This window comes from Osmia lignaria, chromosome 1 (assembly GCF_051020975.1).
Source record: "Osmia lignaria lignaria isolate PbOS001 chromosome 1, iyOsmLign1, whole genome shotgun sequence".
Classification (NCBI taxonomy): domain Eukaryota; kingdom Metazoa; phylum Arthropoda; class Insecta; order Hymenoptera; family Megachilidae; genus Osmia; species Osmia lignaria.
This window is the reverse complement of record NC_135032.1, coordinates 5655397-5675788: the sequence shown is the minus strand read 5'-3', so window position 1 is coordinate 5675788 and position 20392 is coordinate 5655397.

The window sequence follows — 20392 nt, the reverse complement described above, 5'->3', positions numbered from 1 at the left end:
CCAGCTTAGCTGTGCAGAAGAAGAACAACAAGAAGAAGAAATATCTCGAAATATGTCCGTCAGGCCCCTTCCCTTGAGATAAATCTGCAAATATCTCGGAAACGAAGCGAGCTATGGCAAAATGTTAAGAGACGTTTTTTGTAGAGAATTATGTTTCCTACAATTTATGTGCTATGATATTTTTTGATCAGAAGCGTAGTTTTCGAGATATATCGAGATATTTAAAAGTTCCGAAGCCGCACCAACATAATAGAGATACAGAAACACCGTGGCCCCTTTCTTTGAGATAACTCTGCACTAGTGCGAGCCGCAAATGCCACTTCCAGCTTAGCTGTGCAGAAGAAGAACAACAAGAAGAAGAAATATCTCGAAATATGTCCGTTAGGCCGCTTCCCTTGAGATAAATGTGCAAATATCTCGGAAACGAAGCGAGCTATGGCAAAATGTTGAGGGACCTTTTTTGTAGAGAATTAAGTTTCCTACTATTTATGTTCTATGATATTTTTTGATCAGATGCGTAGTTCTCGAGATATATCAAGATATTTAAAAGTTCCGAAGCCGCACCAACATAATAGAGATACAGAAACACCGTGGCCCCTTTCTTTGAGATAACTCTGCACTAGTGCGAGCCGCAAATGCCACTTCCAGCTTAGCTGTGCAGAAGAAGAACAACAGGAAGAAGAAATATCTCGAAATATGTCCGTCAGGCCCCTTCCCTTGAGATAAATCTGCAAATATCTCGGAAACGAAGCGAGCTATGGCAAAATGCTAAGAGACCTTTTTGGTAGAGAATTAAGTTTCCTACTTTTTATGTTCTATGATATTTTTTGATCAGATGCGTAGTTCTCGAGATATATCAAGATATTTAAAAGTTCCGAAGCCGCACCAACATAATAGAGATACAGAAACACCGTGGCCCCTTTCTTTGAGATAACTCTGCACTAGTGCGAGCCGCAAATGCCACTTCCAACTTAGCTGTGCAGAAGAAGAACAAAAAGAAGAAGAAATATCTCGAAATATGTCCGTCAGGCCCCTTCCCTTGAGATAAATCTGCAAATATCTCGGAAACGAAGCGAGCTATGGCAAAATGTTAAGAGACCTTTTTTGTAGAGAATTAAGTTTCCTACTTTTTACGTTCTATGATATTTTTTGATCAGATGCGTAGTTCTCGAGATATATCAAGATATTTAAAAGTTCCGAAGCCGCACCAACATAATAGAGATACAGAAACACCGTGGCCCCTTTCTTTGAGATTACTCTGCACTATTGCGAGCTGCAAATGCCACTTCCAGCTTAGCTGTGCAGAGGAAGAACAACAAGAAGAAGAAATATCTCGAAATATGTCCGTTAGGCCGCTTCCCTTGAGATAAATGTGCAAATATCTCGGAAACGAAGCGAGCTATGGCAAAATGTTGAGGGACCTTTTTTGTAGAGAATTAAGTTTCCTACTTTTTATGTTCTATGATATTTTTTGATCAGATGCGTAGTTCTCGAGATATATCAAGATATTTAAAAGTTCCGAAGCCGCACCAACATAATAGAGATACAGAAACACCGTGGCCCCTTTCTTTGAGATAACTCTGCACTAGTGCGAGCCGCAAATGCCACTTCCAACTTAGCTGTGCAGAAGAAGAACAACAAGAAGAAGAAATATCTCGAAATATGTCCGTCAGGCCCCTTCCCTTGAGATAAATCTGCAAATATCTCGGAAACGAAGCGAGCTATGGCAAAATGTTAAGAGACCTTTTTTGTAGAGAATTAAGTTTCCTACTTTTTATGTTCTATGATATTTTTTGATCAGATGCGTAGTTCTCGAGATATATCAAGATATTTAAAAGTTCCGAAGCCGCACCAACATAATAGAGATACAGAAACACCGTGGCCCCTTTCTTTGAGATAACTCTGCACTAGTGCGAGTCGCAAATGCCACTTCCAGCTTAGCTGTGCAGAAGAAGAACAACAAGAAGAAGAAATATCTCGAAATATGTCCGTTAGGCCGCTTCCCTTGAGATAAATATGCAAATGTCTCGGAAACGAAGCGAGCTATGGCAAAATGTTGAGGGACCTTTTTTGTAGAGAATTAAGTTTCCTACTATTTATGTTCTATGATATTTTTTGATCAGATGCGTAGTTCTCGAGATATATCAAGATATTTAAAAGTTCCGAAGCCGCACCAACATAATAGAGATACAGAAACACCGTGGCCCCTTTCTTTGAGATTACTCTGCACTATTGCGAGCTGCAAATGCCACTTCCAGCTTAGCTGTGCAGAGGAAGAACAACAAGAAGAAGAAATATCTCGAAATATGTCCGTCAGGCCCCTTCCCTTGAGATAAATCTGCAAATATCTCGGAAACGAAGCGAGCTATGGCAAAATGTTAAGAGACCTTTTTTGTAGAGAATTAAGTTTCCTACTTTTTATGTTGTATGATATTTTTTGATCAGATGCGTAGTTCTCGAGATATATCAAGATATTTAAAAGTTCCGAAGCCGCACCAACATAATAGAGATACAGAAACACCGTGGCCCCTTTCTTTGAGATAACTCTGCACTATTGCGAGCTGCAAATGCCACTTCCAGCTTAGCTGTGCAGAGGAAGAACAACAAGAAGAAGAAGTATCTCGAAATATGTCCGTCAGGCCCGTTCCTTTGAGCTGAATCTGCACATATCTCGGAAACGAAGCGAGCTATGGCAAAATGTTAAGAGACGTTTTTTGTACAGAATTATGTTTCCTACAATTTATGTTCTATGATATTTTTTGATCAGAAGCGTAGTTTTCGAGATATATCGAGATATTTAAAAGTTCCGAAGCCGCACCAACATAATAGAGATACAGAAACACCGTGGCCCCTTTCTTTGAGATAACTCTGCACTAGTGCGAGCCGCAAATGCCACTTCCAGCTTAGCTGTGCAGAAGAAGAACAACAAGAAGAAGAAATATCTCGAAATATGTCCGTCAGGCCCCTTCCCTTGAGATAAATCTGCAAATATCTCGGAAACGAAGCGAGCTATGGCAAAATGTTAAGAGACGTTTTTTGTAGAGAATTATGTTTCCTACAATTTATGTGCTATGATATTTTTTGATCAGAAGCGTAGTTTTCGAGATATATCGAGATATTTAAAAGTTCCGAAGCCGCACCAACATAATAGAGATACAGAAACACCGTGGCCCCTTTCTTTGAGATAACTCTGCACTAGTGCGAGCCGCAAATGCCACTTCCAGCTTAGCTGTGCAGAAGAAGAACAACAGGAAGAAGAAATATCTCGAAATATGTCCGTCAGACCCCTTCCCTTGAGATAAATCTGCAAATATCTCAGAAACGAACCGAGCTATGGCAAAATGCTAAGAGACCTTTTTGGTAGAGAATTAAGTTTCCTACTTTTTATGTTCTATGATATTTTTTGATCAGATGCGTAGTTCTCGAGAGAAATATCAAGATATTTAAAAGTTCCGAAGCCGCACCAACATAATAGAGATACAGAAACACCGTGGCCCCTTTCTTTGAGATAACTCTGCACTAGTGCGAGCCGCAAATGCCACTTCCAACTTAGCTGTGCAGAAGAAGAACAACAAGAAGAAGAAATATCTCGAAATATGTCCGTCAGGCCCCTTCCCTTGAGATAAATCTGCAAATATCTCGGAAACGAAGCGAGCTATGGCAAAATGTTAAGAGACCTTTTTTGTAGAGAATTAAGTTTCCTACTTTTTATGTTCTATGATATTTTTTGATCAGATGCGTAGTTCTCGAGATATATCAAGATATTTAAAAGTTCCGAAGCCGCACCAACATAATAGAGATACAGAAACACCGTGGCCCCTTTCTTTGAGATTACTCTGCACTATTGCGAGCTGCAAATGCCACTTCCAGCTTAGCTGTGCAGAGGAAGAACAACAAGAAGAAGAAATATCTCGAAATATGTCCGTTAGGCCGCTTCCCTTGAGATAAATGTGCAAATATCTCGGAAACGAAGCGAGCTATGGCAAAATGTTGAGGGACCTTTTTTGTAGAGAATTAAGTTTCCTACTTTTTATGTTCTATGATATTTTTTGATCAGATGCGTAGTTCTCGAGATATATCAAGATATTTAAAAGTTCCGAAGCCGCACCAACATAATAGAGATACAGAAACACCGTGGCCCCTTTCTTTGAGATAACTCTGCACTAGTGCGAGCCGCAAATGCCACTTCCAACTTAGCTGTGCAGAAGAAGAACAACAAGAAGAAGAAATATCTCGAAATATGTCCGTCAGGCCCCTTCCCTTGAGATAAATCTGCAAATATCTCGGAAACGAAGCGAGCTATGGCAAAATGTTAAGAGACCTTTTTTGTAGAGAATTAAGTTTCCTACTTTTTATGTTCTATGATATTTTTTGATCAGATGCGTAGTTCTCGAGATATATCAAGATATTTAAAAGTTCCGAAGCCGCACCAACATAATAGAGATACAGAAACACCGTGGCCCCTTTCTTTGAGATTACTCTGCACTATTGCGAGCTGCAAATGCCACTTCCAGCTTAGCTGTGCAGAGGAAGAACAACAAGAAGAAGAAATATCTCGAAATATGTCCGTCAGGCCCCTTCCCTTGAGATAAATCTGCAAATATCTCGGAAACGAAGCGAGCTATGGCAAAATGTTAAGAGACCTTTTTTGTAGAGAATTAAGTTTCCTACTTTTTATGTTCTATGATATTTTTTGATCAGATGCGTAGTTCTCGAGATATATCAAGATATTTAAAAGTTGCGAAGCCGCACCAACATAATAGAGATACAGAAACACCGTGGCCCCTTTCTTTGAGATAACTCTGCACTATTGCGAGCTGCAAATGCCACTTCCAGCTTAGCTGTGCAGAGGAAGAACAACAAGAAGAAGAAGTATCTCGAAATATGTCCGTCAGGCCCGTTCCTTTGAGCTGAATCTGCACATATCTCGGAAACGAAGCGAGCTATGGCAAAATGTTAAGAGACGTTTTTTGTACAGAATTATGTTTCCTACAATTTATGTTCTATGATATTTTTTGATCAGAGGCGTAGTTTTCGAGATATATCGAGATATTTAAAAGTTCCGAAGCCGCACCAACATAATAGAGATACAGAAACACCGTGGCCCCTTTCTTTGAGATAACTCTGCACTAGTGCGAGCCGCAAATGCCACTTCCAGCTTAGCTGTGCAGAAGAAGAACAACAAGAAGAAGAAATATCTCGAAATATGTCCGTCAGGCCCCTTCCCTTGAGATAAATCTGCAAATATCTCGGAAACGAAGCGAGCTATGGCAAAATGTTAAGAGACGTTTTTTGTAGAGAATTATGTTTCCTACAATTTATGTGCTATGATATTTTTTGATCAGAAGCGTAGTTTTCGAGATATATCGAGATATTTAAAAGTTCCGAAGCCGCACCAACATAATAGAGATACAGAAACACCGTGGCCCCTTTCTTTGAGATAACTCTGCACTAGTGCGAGCCGCAAATGCCACTTCCAGCTTAGCTGTGCAGAAGAAGAACAACAAGAAGAAGAAATATCTCGAAATATGTCCGTTAGGCCGCTTCCCTTGAGATAAATGTGCAAATATCTCGGAAACGAAGCGAGCTATGGCAAAATGTTGAGGGACCTTTTTTGTAGAGAATTAAGTTTCCTACTATTTATGTTCTATGATATTTTTTGATCAGATGCGTAGTTCTCGAGATATATCAAGATATTTAAAAGTTCCGAAGCCGCACCAACATAATAGAGATACAGAAACACCGTGGCCCCTTTCTTTGAGATAACTCTGCACTAGTGCGAGCCGCAAATGCCACTTCCAGCTTAGCTGTGCAGAAGAAGAACAACAGGAAGAAGAAATATCTCGAAATATGTCCGTCAGACCCCTTCCCTTGAGATAAATCTGCAAATATCTCAGAAACGAACCGAGCTATGGCAAAATGCTAAGAGACCTTTTTGGTAGAGAATTAAGTTTCCTACTTTTTATGTTCTATGATATTTTTTGATCAGATGCGTAGTTCTCGAGAGAAATATCAAGATATTTAAAAGTTCCGAAGCCGCACCAACATAATAGAGATACAGAAACACCGTGGCCCCTTTCTTTGAGATAACTCTGCACTAGTGCGAGCCGCAAATGCCACTTCCAACTTAGCTGTGCAGAAGAAGAACAACAAGAAGAAGAAATATCTCGAAATATGTCCGTCAGGCCCCTTCCCTTGAGATAAATCTGCAAATATCTCGGAAACGAAGCGAGCTATGGCAAAATGTTAAGAGACCTTTTTTGTAGAGAATTAAGTTTCCTACTTTTTATGTTCTATGATATTTTTTGATCAGATGCGTAGTTCTCGAGATATATCAAGATATTTAAAAGTTCCGAAGCCGCACCAACATAATAGAGATACAGAAACACCGTGGCCCCTTTCTTTGAGATTACTCTGCACTATTGCGAGCTGCAAATGCCACTTCCAGCTTAGCTGTGCAGAGGAAGAACAACAAGAAGAAGAAATATCTCGAAATATGTCCGTTAGGCCGCTTCCCTTGAGATAAATGTGCAAATATCTCGGAAACGAAGCGAGCTATGGCAAAATGTTGAGGGACCTTTTTTGTAGAGAATTAAGTTTCCTACTTTTTATGTTCTATGATATTTTTTGATCAGATGCGTAGTTCTCGAGATATATCAAGATATTTAAAAGTTCCGAAGCCGCACCAACATAATAGAGATACAGAAACACCGTGGCCCCTTTCTTTGAGATAACTCTGCACTAGTGCGAGCCGCAAATGCCACTTCCAACTTAGCTGTGCAGAAGAAGAACAACAAGAAGAAGAAATATCTCGAAATATGTCCGTCAGGCCCCTTCCCTTGAGATAAATCTGCAAATATCTCGGAAACGAAGCGAGCTATGGCAAAATGTTAAGAGACCTTTTTTGTAGAGAATTAAGTTTCCTACTTTTTATGTTCTATGATATTTTTTGATCAGATGCGTAGTTCTCGAGATATATCAAGATATTTAAAAGTTCCGAAGCCGCACCAACATAATAGAGATACAGAAACACCGTGGCCCCTTTCTTTGAGATTACTCTGCACTATTGCGAGCTGCAAATGCCACTTCCAGCTTAGCTGTGCAGAGGAAGAACAACAAGAAGAAGAAATATCTCGAAATATGTCCGTCAGGCCCCTTCCCTTGAGATAAATCTGCAAATATCTCGGAAACGAAGCGAGCTATGGCAAAATGTTAAGAGACCTTTTTTGTAGAGAATTAAGTTTCCTACTTTTTATGTTCTATGATATTTTTTGATCAGATGCGTAGTTCTCGAGATATATCAAGATATTTAAAAGTTGCGAAGCCGCACCAACATAATAGAGATACAGAAACACCGTGGCCCCTTTCTTTGAGATAACTCTGCACTATTGCGAGCTGCAAATGCCACTTCCAGCTTAGCTGTGCAGAGGAAGAACAACAAGAAGAAGAAGTATCTCGAAATATGTCCGTCAGGCCCGTTCCTTTGAGCTGAATCTGCACATATCTCGGAAACGAAGCGAGCTATGGCAAAATGTTAAGAGACGTTTTTTGTACAGAATTATGTTTCCTACAATTTATGTTCTATGATATTTTTTGATCAGAAGCGTAGTTTTCGAGATATATCGAGATATTTAAAAGTTCCGAAGCCGCACCAACATAATAGAGATACAGAAACACCGTGGCCCCTTTCTTTGAGATAACTCTGCACTAGTGCGAGCCGCAAATGCCACTTCCAGCTTAGCTGTGCAGAAGAAGAACAACAAGAAGAAGAAATATCTCGAAATATGTCCGTCAGGCCCCTTCCCTTGAGATAAATCTCCAAATATCTCGGAAACGAAGCGAGCTATGGCAAAATGTTACGAGACCTTTTTTGTAGAGAATTAAGTTTCCTACTTTTTATGTTCTATGATATTTTTTGATCAGATGCGTAGTTCTCGAGATATATCAAGATATTTAAAAGTTCCGAAGCCGCACCAACATAATAGAGATACAGAAACACCGTGGCCCCTTTCTTTGAGATAACTCTGCACTAGTGCGAGCCGCAAATGCCACTTCCAGCTTAGCTGTGCAGAAGAAGAACAACAAGAAGAAGAAATATCTCGAAATATGTCCGTTAGGCCGCTTCCCTTGAGATAAATGTGCAAATATCTCGGAAACGAAGCGAGCTATGGCAAAATGTTAAGGGACCTTTTTTGTAGAGAATTAAGTTTCCTACTATTTATGTTCTATGATATTTTTTGATCAGATGCGTAGTTCTCGAGATATATCAAGATATTTAAAAGTTCCGAAGCCGCACCAACATAATAGAGATACAGAAACACCGTGGCCCCTTTCTTTGAGATAACTCTGCACTAGTGCGAGCCGCAAAAGCCACTTCCAGCTTAGCTGTGCAGAAGAAGAACAACAGGAAGAAGAAATATCTCGAAATATGTCCGTCAGGCCCCTTCCCTTGAGATAAATCTGCAAATATCTCGGAAACGAAGCGAGCTATGGCAAAATGCTAGGAGACCTTTTTGGTAGAGAATTAAGTTTCCTACTTTTTATGTTCTATGATATTTTTTGATCAGATGCGTAGTTCTCGAGATATATCAAGATACTTAAAAGTTCCGAAGCCGCACCAACATAATAGAGATACAGAAACACCGTGGCCCCTTTCTTTGAGATAACTCTGCACTAGTGCGAGCCGCAAATGCCACTTCCAGCTTAGCTGTGCAGAAGAAGAACAACAGGAAGAAGAAATATCTCGAAATATGTCCGTCAGGCCCCTTCCCTTGAGATAAATCTGCAAATATCTCGGAAACGAAGCGAGCTATGGCAAAATGTTAAGAGACCTTTTTTGTAGAGAATTAAGTTTCCTACTTTTTATGTTCTATGATATTTTTTGATCAGATGCGTAGTTCTCGAGATATATCAAGATATTTAAAAGTTCCGAAGCCGCACCAACATAATAGAGATACAGAAACACCGTGGCCCCTTTCTTCGAGATAACTCTGCACTAGTGCGAGCCGCAAATGCCACTTCCAGCTTAGCTGTGCAGAAGAAGAACAACAGGAAGAAGAAATATCTCGAAATATGTTCGTCAGGCCCCTTCCCTTGAGATAAATCTGCAAATATCTCGGAAACGAAGCGAGCTATGGCAAAATCTTAAGAGAACTTTTTTGTAGAGAATTAAGTTTCCTACTTTTTATGTTCTATGATATTTTTTGATCAGATGCGTAGTTCTCGAGATATATCAAGATATTTAAAAGTTCCGAAGCCGCACCAACATAATAGAGATACAGAAACACCGTGGCCCCTTTCTTCGAGATAACTCTGCACTAGTGCGAGCCGCAAATGCCACTTCCAGCTTAGCTGTGCAGAAGAAGAACAACAGGAAGAAGAAATATCTCGAAATATGTCCGTCAGGCCCCTTCCCTTGAGATAAATCTGCAAATATCTCGGAAACGAAGCGAGCTATGGCAAAATGTTAAGAGACCTTTTTTGTAGAGAATTAAGTTTCCTACTATTCATGTTCTATGATATTTTTTGATCAGATGCGTAGTTCTCGAGATATATCAAGATATTTAAAAGTTCCGAAGCCGCACCAACATAATAGAGATACAGAAACACCGTGGCCCCTTTCTTTGAGATAACTCTGCACTAGTGCGAGCCGCAAATGCCACTTCCAGCTTAGCTGTGCAGAAGAAGAACAACAGGAAGAAGAAATATCTCGAAATATGTCCGTCAGGCCCCTTCCCTTGAGATAAATCTGCAAATATCTCGGAAACGAAGCGAGCTATGGCAAAATCTCAAGAGAACTTTTTTGTAGAGAATTAAGTTTCCTACTTTTTCTGTTCTATGATATTTTTTGATCAGATGCGTAGTTCTCGAGATATATCAAGATATTTAAAAGTTCCGATGCCGCACCAACATAATAGAGATACAGAAACACCGTGGCCCCTTTCTTCGAGATAACTCTGCACTAGTGCGAGCCGCAAATGCCACTTCCAGCTTAGCTGTGCAGAAGAAGAACAACAAGAAGAAGAAATATCTCGAAATATGTCCGTTAGGCCGCTTCCCTTGAGATAAATGTGCAAATATCTCGGAAACGAAGCGAGCTATGGCAAAATGTTGAGGGACCTTTTTTGTAGAGAATTCAGTTTCCTCCTATTCATGTTCTATGATATTTTTTGATCAGATGCGTAGTTCTCGAGATATATCAAGATATTTAAAAGTTCCGAAGCCGCACCAACATAATAGAGATACAGAAACACCGTGGCCCCTTTCTTTGAGATAACTCTGCACTAGTGCGAGCCGCAAATGCCACTTCCAACTTAGCTGTGCAGAAGAAGAACAACAAGAAGAAGAAATATCTCGAAATATGTCCGTCAGGCCCCTTCCCTTGAGATAAATCTGCAAATATCTCGGAAACGAAGCGAGCTATGGCAAAATGTTAAGAGACCGTTTTTGTAGAGAATTAAGTTTCCTACTTTTTATGTTCTATGATATTTTTTGATCAGATGCGTAGTTCTCGAGATATATCAAGATATTTAAAAGTTCCGAAGCCGCACCAACATAATAGAGATACAGAAACACCGTGGCCCCTTTCTTTGAGATTACTCTGCACTATTGCGAGCTGCAAATGCCACTTCCAGCTTAGCTGTGCAGAGGAAGAACAACAAGAAGAAGAAATATCTCGAAACATGTCCGTCAGGCCCCTTCCCTTGAGATAAATCTGCAAATATCTCGGAAACGAAGCGAGCTATGGCAAAATGTTGAGGGACCTTTTTTGTAGAGAATTAAGTTTCCTACTATTTATGTTCTATGATATTTTTTGATCAGATGCGTAGTTCTCGAGATATATCAAGATACTTAAAAGTTCCGAAGCCGCACCAACATAATAGAGATACAGAAACACCGTGGCCCCTTTCTTTGAGATAACTCTGCACTAGTGCGAGCCGCAAATGCCACTTCCAGCTTAGCTGTGGAGAGGAAGAACAACAAGAAGAAGAAATATCTCGAAATATGTCCGTCAGGCCCCTTCCCTTGAGATAAATCTGCAAATATCTCGGAAACGAAGCGAGCTATGGCAAAATCTTAAGAGAACTTTTTTGTAGAAAATTAAGTTTCCTACTTTTTATGTTCTATGATATTTTTTGATCAGATGCGTAGTTCTCGAGATATATCAAGATATTTAAAAGTTCCGAAGCCGCACCAACATAATAGAGATACAGAAACACCGTGGCCCCTTTCTTCGAGATAACTCTGCACTAGTGCGAGCCGCAAATGCCACTTCCAGCTTAGCTGTGCAGAAGAAGAACAACAGGAAGAAGAAATATCTCGAAATATGTCCGTCAGGCCCCTTCCCTTGAGATAAATCTGCAAATATCTCGGAAACGAAGCGAGCTATGGCAAAATGTTAAGAGACCTTTTTTGTAGAGAATTAAGTTTCCTACTTTTTATGTTCTATGATATTTTTTGATCAGATGCGTAGTTCTCGAGATATATCAAGATATTTAAAAGTTCCGAAGCCGCACCAACATAATAGAGATACAGAAACACCGTGGCCCCTTTCTTCGAGATAACTCTGCACTAGTGCGAGCCGCAAATGCCACTTCCAGCTTAGCTGTGCAGAAGAAGAACAACAAGAAGAAGAAATATCTCGAAATATGTCCGTCAGGCCCCTTCCCTTGAGATAAATCTCCAAATATCTCGGAAACGAAGCGAGCTATGGCAAAGTGTTAAGAGACCTTTTTTGTAGAGAATTAAGTTTCCTACTTTTTATGTTCTATGATATTTTTTGATCAGATGCGTAGTTCTCGAGATATATCAAGATATTTAAAAGTTCCGAAGCCGCACCAACATAATAGAGATACAGAAACACCGTGGCCCCTTTCTTTGAGATTACTCTGCACTATTGCGAGCTGCAAATGCCACTTCCAGCTTAGCTGTGCAGAGGAAGAACAACAAGAAGAAGAAATATCTCGAAATATGTCCGTTAGGCCGCTTCCCTTGAGATAAATGTGCAAATATCTCGGAAACGAAGCGAGCTATGGCAAAATGTTGAGGGACCTTTTTTGTAGAGAATTAAGTTTCCTACTATTTATGTTCTATGATATTTTTTGATCAGATGCGTAGTTCTCGAGATATATCAAGATACTTAAAAGTTCCGAAGCCGCACCAACATAATAGAGATACAGAAACACCGTGGCCCCTTTCTTTGAGATAACTCTGCACTAGTGCGAGCCGCAAATGCCACTTCCAGCTTAGCTGTGCAGAAGAAGAACAACAGGAAGAAGAAATATCTCGAAATATGTCCGTCAGGCCCCTTCCCTTGAGATAAATCTGCAAATATCTCGGAAACGAAGCGAGCTATGGCAAAATCTCAAGAGAACTTTTTTGTAGAGAATTAAGTTTCCTACTTTTTCTGTTCTATGATATTTTTTGATCAGATGCGTAGTTCTCGAGATATATCAAGATATTTAAAAGTTCCGAAGCCGCACCAACATAATAGAGATACAGAAACACCGTGGCCCCTTTCTTCGAGATAACTCTGCACTAGTGCGAGCCGCAAATGCCACTTCCAGCTTAGCTGTGCAGAAGAAGAACAACAAGAAGAAGAAATATCTCGAAATATGTCCGTTAGGCCGCTTCCCTTGAGATAAATGTGCAAATATCTCGGAAACGAAGCGAGCTATGGCAAAATGTTGAGGGACCTTTTTTGTAGAGAATTCAGTTTCCTACTATTCATGTTCTATGATATTTTTTGATCAGATGCGTAGTTCTCGAGATATATCAAGATATTTAAAAGTTCCGAAGCCGCACCAACATAATAGAGATACAGAAACACCGTGGCCCCTTTCTTTGAGATAACTCAGCACTAGTGCGAGCCGCAAATGCCACTTCCAGCTTAGCTGTGCAGAAGAAGAACAACAGGAAGAAGAAATATCTCGAAATATGTCCGTCAGGCCCCTTCCCTTGAGATAAATCTGCAAATATCTCGGAAACGAAGCGAGCTATGGCAAAATGTTAAGAGACTTTTTTTGTAGAGAATTAAGTTTCCTACTTTTTATGCTCTGTGATATTTTTTGATCAGATGCGTAGTTCTCGAGATATATCAAGATATTTAAAAGTTCCGAAGCCGCACCAACATAATAGAGATACAGAAACACCGTGGCCCCTTTCTTTGAGATAACTCAGCACTAGTGCGAGCCGCAAATGCCACTTCCAGCTTAGCTGTGCAGAAGAAGAACAACAGGAAGAAGAAATATCTCGAAATATGTCCGTCAGGCCCCTTCCCTTGAGATAAATCTGCAAATATCTCGGAAACGAAGCGAGCTATGGCAAAATGTTAAGAGACTTTTTTTGTAGAGAATTAAGTTTCCTACTTTTTATGCTCTGTGATATTTTTTGATCAGATGCGTAGTTCTCGAGATATATCAAGATATTTAAAAGTTCCGAAGCCGCACCAACATAATAGAGATACAGAAACACCGTGGCCCCTTTCTTTGAGATAACTCTGCACTAGTGCGAGCCGCAAATGCCACTTCCAACTTAGCTGTGCAGAAGAAGAACAACAAGAAGAAGAAATATCTCGAAATATGTCCGTCAGGCCCCTTCCCTTGAGATAAATCTGCAAATATCTCGGAAACGAAGCGAGCTATGGCAAAATGTTAAGAGACCTTTTTTGTAGAGAATTAAGTTTCCTACTTTTTATGTTCTATGATATTTTTTGATCAGATGCGTAGTTCTCGAGATATATCAAGATATTTAAAAGTTCCGAAGCCGCACCAACATAATAGAGATACAGAAACACCGTGGCCCCTTTCTTTGAGATTACTCTGCACTATTGCGAGCTGCAAATGCCACTTCCAGCTTAGCTGTGCAGAGGAAGAACAACAAGAAGAAGAAATATCTCGAAACATGTCCGTCAGGCCCCTTCCCTTGAGATAAATCTGCAAATATCTCGGAAACGAAGCGAGCTATGGCAAAATGTTGAGGGACCTTTTTTGTAGAGAATTAAGTTTCCTACTATTTATGTTCTATGATATTTTTTGATCAGATGCGTAGTTCTCGAGATATATCAAGATACTTAAAAGTTCCGAAGCCGCACCAACATAATAGAGATACAGAAACACCGTGGCCCCTTTCTTTGAGATAACTCTGCACTAGTGCGAGCCGCAAATGCCACTTCCAGCTTAGCTGTGCAGAGGAAGAACAACAAGAAGAAGAAATATCTCGAAATATGTCCGTCAGGCCCCTTCCCTTGAGATAAATCTGCAAATATCTCGGAAACGAAGCGAGCTATGGCAAAATGTTAAGAGACCTTTTTTGTAGAGAATTAAGTTTCCTACTTTTTACGTTCTATGATATTTTTTGATCAGATGCGTAGTTCTCGAGATATATCAAGATATTTAAAAGTTCCGAAGCCGCACCAACATAATAGAGATACAGAAACACCGTGGCCCCTGTCTTTGAGATAACTCTGCACTAGTGCGAGCCGCAAATGCCACTTCCAGCTTAGCTGTGCAGAAAAAGAACAACAGGAAGAAGAAATATCTCGAAATATGTCCGTCAGGCCCCTTCCCTTGAGATAAATCTGCAAATATCTCGGAAACGAAGCGAGCTATGGCAAAATGTTAAGAGACCTTTTTTGTAGAGAATTAAGTTTCCTACTTTTTATGTTCTATGATATTTTTTGATCAGATGCGTAGTTCTCGAGATATATCAAGATATTTAAAAGTTCCGAAGCCGCACCAACATAATAGAGATACAGAAACACCGTGGCCCCTTTCTTTGAGATAACTCTGCACTAGTGCGAGCCGCAAATGCCACTTCCAGCTTAGCTGTGCAGAAGAAGTACAACAAGAAGAAGAAATATCTCGAAATATGTCCGTCAGGCCCCTTCCCTTGAGATAAATCTGCAACTATCTCGGAAACGAAGCGAGCTATGGCAAAATGTTAAGAGACGTTTTTTGTAGAGAATTAAGTTTCCTACTTTTTATGTTCTATGATATTTTTTGATCAGATGCGTAGTTCTCGAGATATATCAAGATATTTAAAAGTTCCGAAACCGCACCAACATAATAGAGATACAGAAACACCGTGGCCCCTTTCTTCGAGATAACTCTGCACTAGTGCGAGCCGCAAATGCCACTTCCAGCTTAGCTGTGCAGAAGAAGAACAACAAGAAGAAGAAATATCTCGAAATATGTCCGTCAGGCCCCTTCCCTTGAGATAAATCGGCAAATATCTCGGAAACGAAGCGAGCTATGGCAAAATCTTAAGAGAACTTTTTTGTAGAGAATTAAGTTTCCTACTTTTTATGTTCTATGATATTTTTTGATCAGATGCGTAGTTCTCGAGATATATCAAGATATTTAAAAGTTCCGAAGCCGCACCAACATAATAGAGATACAGAAACACCGTGGCCCCTTTCTTCGAGATAACTCTGCACTAGTGCGAGCCGCAAATGCCACTTCCAGCTTAGCTGTGCAGAAGAAGAACAACAAGAAGAAGAAATATCTCGAAATATGTCCGTTAGGCCGCTTCCCTTGAGATAAATGTGCAAATATCTCGGAAACGAAGCGAGCTATGGCAAAATGTTGAGGGACCTTTTTTGTAGAGAATTAAGTTTCCTACTATTTATGTTCTATGATATTTTTTGATCAGATGCGTAGTTCTCGAGATATATCAAGATATTTAAAAGTTCCGAAGCCGCACCAACATAATAGAGATACAGAAACACCGTGGCCCCTTTCTTTGAGATAACTCTGCACTAGTGCGAGCCGCAAATGCCACTTCCAGCTTAGCTGTGCAGAAGAAGAACAACAGGAAGAAGAAATATCTCGAAATATGTCCGTCAGGCCCCTTCCCTTGAGATAAATCTGCAAATATCTCGGAAACGAAGCGAGCTATGGCAAAATGTAAAGAGACCTTTTTTGTAGAGAATTAAGTTTCCTACTTTTTATGTTCTATGATATTTTTTGATCAGATGCGTAGTTCTCGAGATATATCAAGATATTTAAAAGTTCCGAAGCCGCACCAACATAATAGAGATACAGAAACACCGTGGCCCCTTTCTTTGAGATAACTCTGCACTAGTGCGAGCCGCAAATGCCACTTCCAACTTAGCTGTGCAGAAGAAGAACAACAAGAAGAAGAAATATCTCGAAATATGTCCGTCAGGCCCCTTCCCTTGAGATAAATCTGCAAATATCTCGGAAACGAAGCGAGCTATGGCAAAATGTTAAGAGACCTTTTTTGTAGAGAATTAAGTTTCCTACTTTTTGTGTTCTATGATATTTTTTGATCAGATGCGTAGTTCTCGAGATATATCAAGATATTTAAAAGTTCCGAAGCCGCACCAACATAATAGAGATACAGAAACACCGTGGCCCCTTTCTTTGAGATTACTCTGCACTATTGCGAGCTGCAAATGCCACTTCCAGCTTAGCTGTGCAGAGGAAGAACAACAAGAAGAAGAAATATCTCGAAATATGTCCGTCAGGCCCCTTCCCTTGAGATAAATCTGCAAATATCTCGGAAACGAAGCGAGCTATGGCAAAATGTTAAGAGACCTTTTTTGTAGAGAATTAAGTTTCCTACTTTTTATGTTCTATGATATTTTTTGATCAGATGCGTAGTTCTCGAGATATATCAAGATATTTAAAAGTTCCGAAGCCGCACCAACATAATAGAGATACAGAAACACCGTGGCCCCTTTCTTTGAGATAACTCTGCACTAGTGCGAGCCGCAAATGCCACTTCCAACTTAGCTGTGCAGAAGAAGAACAACAAGAAGAAGAAATATCTCGAAATATGTCCGTCAGGCCCCTTCCCTTGAGATAAATCTGCAAATATCTCGGAAACGAAGCGAGCTATGGCAAAATGTTAAGAGACCTTTTTTGTAGAGAATTAAGTTTCCTACTTTTTGTGTTCTATGATATTTTTTGATCAGATGCGTAGTTCTCGAGATATATCAAGATATTTAAAAGTTCCGAAGCCGCACCAACATAATAGAGATACAGAAACACCGTGGCCCCTTTCTTTGAGATTACTCTGCACTATTGCGAGCTGCAAATGCCACTTCCAGCTTAGCTGTGCAGAGGAAGAACAACAAGAAGAAGAAATATCTCGAAATATGTCCGTCAGGCCCCTTCCCTTGAGATAAATCTGCAAATATCTCGGAAACGAAGCGAGCTATGGCAAAATGTTAAGAGACCTTTTTTGTAGAGAATTAAGTTTCCTACTTTTTATGTTCTATGATATTTTTTGATCAGATGCGTAGTTCTCGAGATATATCAAGATATTTAAAAGTTCCGAAGCCGCACCAACATAATAGAGATACAGAAACACCGTGGCCCCTTTCTTTGAGATAACTCTGCACTAGTGCGAGCCGCAAATGCCACTTCCAGCTTAGCTGTGCAGAAGAAGAACAACAAGAAGAAGAAATATCTCGAAATATGTCCGTCAGGCCCCTTCCCTTGAGATAAATCTGCAACTATCTCGGAAACGAAGCGAGCTATGGCAAAATGTTAAGAGACCTTTTTTGTAGAGAATTAAGTTTCCTACTTTTTATGTTCTATGATATTTTTTGATCAGATGCGTAGTTCTCGAGATATATCAAGATATTTAAAAGTTCCGAAACCGCACCAACATAATAGAGATACAGAAACACCGTGGCCCCTTTCTTCGAGATAACTCTGCACTAGTGCGAGCCGCAAATGCCACTTCCAGCTTAGCTGTGCAGAAGAAGAACAACAAGAAGAAGAAATATCTCGAAATATGTCCGTCAGGCCCCTTCCCTTGAGATAAATCGGCAAATATCTCGGAAACGAAGCGAGCTATGGCAAAATCTTAAGAGAACTTTTTTGTAGAGAATTAAGTTTCCTACTTTTTATGTTCTATGATATTTTTTGATCAGATGCGTAGTTCTCGAGATATATCAAGATATTTAAAAGTTCCGAAGCCGCACCAACATAATAGAGATACAGAAACACCGTGGCCCCTTTCTTCGAGATAACTCTGCACTAGTGCGAGCCGCAAATGCCACTTCCAGCTTAGCTGTGCAGAAGAAGAACAACAAGAAGAAGAAATATCTCGAAATATGTCCGTTAGGCCGCTTCCCTTGAGATAAATGTGCAAATATCTCGGAAACGAAGCGAGCTATGGCAAAATGTTGAGGGACCTTTTTTGTAGAGAATTAAGTTTCCTACTATTTATGTTCTATGATATTTTTTGATCAGATGCGTAGTTCTCGAGATATATCAAGATATTTAAAAGTTCCGAAGCCGCACCAACATAATAGAGATACAGAAACACCGTGGCCCCTTTCTTTGAGATAACTCTGCACTAGTGCGAGCCGCAAATGCCACTTCCAGCTTAGCTGTGCAGAAGAAGAACAACAGGAAGAAGAAATATCTCGAAATATGTCCGTCAGGCCCCTTCCCTTGAGATAAATCTGCAAATATCTCGGAAACGAAGCGAGCTATGGCAAAATGTAAAGAGACCTTTTTTGTAGAGCATTAAGTTGCCTACTTTTTATGTTCTATGATATTTTTTGATCAGATGCGTAGTTCTCGAGATATATCAAGATATTTAAAAGTTCCGAAGCCGCACCAACATAATAGAGATACAGAAACACCGTGGCCCCTTTCTTTGAGATAACTCTGCACTAGTGCGAGCCGCAAATGCCACTTCCAACTTAGCTGTGCAGAAGAAGAACAACAAGAAGAAGAAATATCTCGAAATATGTCCGTCAGGCCCCTTCCCTTGAGATAAATCTGCAAATATCTCGGAAACGAAGCGAGCTATGGCAAAATGTTAAGAGACGTTTTTTGTAGAGAATTAAGTTTCCTACTTTTTGTGTTCTATGATATTTTTTGATCAGATGCGTAGTTCTCGAGATATATCAAGATATTTAAAAGTTCCGAAGCCGCACCAACATAATAGAGATACAGAAACACCGTGGCCCCTTTCTTTGAGATTACTCTGCACTATTGCGAGCTGCAAATGCCACTTCCAGCTTAGCTGTGCAGAGGAAGAACAACAAGAAGAAGAAATATCTCGAAATATGTCCGTCAGGCCCCTTCCCTTGAGATAAATCTGCAAATATCTCGGAAACGAAGCGAGCTATGGCAAAATGTTAAGAGACCTTTTTTGTAGAGAATTAAGTTTCCTACTTTTTATGTTCTATGATATTTTTTGATCAGATGCGTAGTTCTCGAGATATATCAAGATATTTAAAAGTTCCGAAGCCGCACCAACATAATAGAGATACAGAAACACCGTGGCCCCTTTCTTTGAGATAACTCTGCACTATTGCGAGCTGCAAATGCCACTTCCAGCTTAGCTGTGCAGAAGAAGGACAACAAGAAGAAGAAATATCTCGAAATATGTCCGTCAGGCCCCTTCCCTTGAGATAAATCTGCAAATATCTCGGAAACGAAGCGAGCTATGGCAAAATGTTAAGAGACCTTTTTTGTAGAGAATTAAGTTTCCTACTTTTTATGTTCTATGGTATTTTTTGATCAGATGCGTAGTTCTCGAGATATATCAAGATATTTAAAAGTTCCGAAGCCGCACCAACATAATAGAGATACAGAAACACCTTGGCCCCTTTCTTTGAGATAACTCTGCACTATTGCGAGCTGCAAATGCCACTTCCAGCTTAGCTGTGCAGAGGAAGAACAACAAGAAGAAGAAGTATCTCGAAATATGTCCGTCAGGCCCGTTCCTTTGAGCTGAATCTGCACATATCTCGGAAACGAAGCGAGCTATGGCAAAATGTTAGGAGACGTTTTTTGTACAGAATTATGTTTCCTACAATTTATGTTCTATGATATTTTTTGATCAGAAGCGTAGTTTTCGAGATATATCGAGATATTTAAAAGTTCCGAAGCCGCACCAACATAATAGAGATACAGAAACACCGTGGCCCCTTTCTTCGAGATAACTCTGCACTAGTGCGAGCCGCAAATGCCACTTCCAGCTTAGCTGTGCAGAAGAAGAACAACAAGAAGAAGAAATATCTCGAAATATGTCCGTCAGGCCCCTTCCCTTGAGATAAATCTGCAAATATCTCGGAAACGAAGCGAGCTATGGCAAAATGTTAAGGGACCTTTTTTGTAGAGAATTAAGTTTCCTACTTTTTATGTTCTATGATATTTTTTGATCAGATGCGTAGTTCTCGAGATATATCAAGATATTTAAAAGTTCCGAAGCCGCACCAACATAATAGAGATACAGAAACACCGTGGCCCCTTTCTTTGAGATTACTCTGCACTATTGCGAGCTGCAAATGCCACTTCCAGCTTAGCTGTGCAGAGGAAGAACAACAAGAAGAAGAAATATCTCGAAATATGTCCGTCAGGCCCCTTCCCTTGAGATAAATCTGCAAATATCTCGGAAA